Below are 2,500 nucleotides of genomic sequence, written 5' to 3' on the forward strand. Positions count from 1 at the left end.
TCAGCATACTGAAGCTCACAGATCTGGCGGATCTTTGTCTTTGTGTGAGCTTGGAGCCGACGAATGTTGAAGAGGCTTCCGTCAAGTCGGTATTCCACATGGACACCCGTCTTCATGTCCCAAGACACGGTGGAAAAGGCATGTGATGGCAGAGAGGAGGATGTTAAAGAGCATCGGAGCCAAGACACAGCCTTGCTTCACCCCAACGTTTACCCCGAAAGACTCTGATTGGAGTTCTCCCATGAGGACTCTGGCTTGCATCCCGTCATGCAGCTGCTGGTAGGATGCTGAGAAACTTGGGTGGTACCCCAATTTTGGATAGGTGGTTTCCAGAGCAACTCACGGTTGATGGTGTCAAAGGCTTTGCTGAGATCGATGAAGGCTACGAAAAGGTCTTTGTGATGCTCTCGACTCTTCTCCAGCAGCTGCCTCAAGACAAAAACCATGTCTGTTGTGGATCTGGTCTTCCGGAAGCCACACTGCGTTTCCGGAAGCACAGTTTCCGAGATGTGCTCAACCAGTCTGCTGAGCATGATCTTGGCCAGTACTTTCCCTGCGATGGAGAGGAGAGATATCCCACGGCTGTTGCCACAGACTGATCTGTCTCCTTTCTGCTTGTATATGACAACAATGTTAGCATCCTTCCAGTCCTGTGGGAGGGTCCCATGTTCCCCAGATGTTTTGAATCAGGAGGTGCAGGCGACGCGTGAGGGGTGTATCCTCCATGTTTGAAAACCTCTGCAGGGATTCCATCGGGTCCAGCGCTTTTGTTGTGTTTTCAGCCCTGAAATAGCTTGCCGGAGTTCTGAGAAAAAGTGGTGGAGTATCCAGGTGCATGGTTGGTGGCAAGTCTGGCAGATTATCCAGGATGTGTTGGTCAACAGGGTTGGTGTGGTTGAAGAGATTCTCAAAATGATTTACCCAACGGGCAAGAATCTCGTGGCGGTCCTTGAAGAGCGTAGACCCCTCAGCTGATCGGACTGGAGCAATCACCCGCTTCCTGGGGCCGTACAATGCTTTTATGGCATCGTAAAAGCCTTGAGTGTTATTGCAGTCTGCCAGGTTTTGGATTTCGTGCGCCTTTTTCACACCCACCAGATGTTCTCCATAGTCCGAAGGGCTCGCTGGGTTTCTGCTCTTGCAGCAGTGAAGGTGGCTTTATGGGTAGGAGATCCAGGGGGCAGGACAAGAGAGCTTTATGGGCTTCATGCTTGGTTTAAAGAAGTGACTGTATCTCAGCTGAGTTGCAGTCAAACCAGTCCTGGGTGATGTTTCCTTGATTGGCCAAGCGCTTCTGAAGCAGCGTTATGAATAGCCTGGCGTAGAGCTGGCCAATCGGCTGATTCCTCCGGGATCATGTTGAGGTTTTCAGCAAGGAGCCGTCGGAGGTTGTCTTTGATGGTGAGGTTGTTCAAAGCTGTGCAGTTTAGTTTCTTGTTTGGGGGCTCGCCTCGGAACACGAGGTTGAATACTCATGAGTAATTTGGATCTGACCATGAGATGGTCAGTCCAGCACTCAGCTCCGGCGCATAACACGAGTGGCAAGGACATCTCGTCTATCCTTTTGACGGACAATCACGTAATCCAGGAGATGCAAGTGTTTTGAGCGGGGGGTGCTGCCAGGTGGTCTTGAGCCTGTTCTTCATCTGGAAAATGGTGTTAGTGATGACCAGCTGGTGCTCTGCACAGAGAGAGAGGAGTCTGAGCCCGTTGCGGTTCATTTTCCCCACACCATGCTGGCCAATGACTTTACTCCATACCATATGCTCCGAACCCACTCTAGCATTGAAGTCTCCCATGAGTATGATTCTGTCTGTAGCTGGGGTTTTCTGTAGGATGGCACTCAAGAGCTCTATAGAAACCCTCTTTGATGTTGTACTCGGCATCAAGAGTTGGAGCATATGCACTAATGAGAGTGGCGAATCGTTCCTTGCCAGGGGAATGCGCCATGTCATCAATCTTTCATTGATGCCGATAGGGGTTTCTGGAATGCGCTGCAGCAGTTTAGACTTCACAGCAAAGCCAAAACTCCATGATTACGACGAATGCCCTTCGGGGACCCCCTTCCAGAAGAAGGTGTACCCAGCACCAACCTCTGTCAAGGAGTCCTCCCCATGTAGTCTGGTCTCGCTGAGAGCAGCAATATCGATATCATATCTTGCAAAGCTCCAGGGCCACCAGTGCTGTCCTGCGGTGGGGCCTGTCCGGGGTTTCGACCAGGTCCAGCAGTGTTCGAACGTTCCACGAAGCAATGCTTAGCTTATTTTTTTTTTTTCCTTTAATTTTTCGACCCGCGAGGGGGGGATGCTCCGACGGTTGCGGTTTACCGTCCGGAGTGTAGGGAGCAGACAATTTTTGGACCACCTTTTCCAGGTCCTTCCCCATCACAGGGTGTGAGCAGTGTGGGGCTGCTCAGTCCGCAGTGGAAGCTGCCGAAAAGACTCGCTGCTCCATCCCGCAGTCCTAGCGACCATCACTCCATGCCGCCTGTGTGCATAGT

Source organism: Cyprinus carpio, chromosome B9, assembly GCF_018340385.1.
Source record: "Cyprinus carpio isolate SPL01 chromosome B9, ASM1834038v1, whole genome shotgun sequence".
NCBI classification, from domain to species: domain Eukaryota; kingdom Metazoa; phylum Chordata; class Actinopteri; order Cypriniformes; family Cyprinidae; genus Cyprinus; species Cyprinus carpio.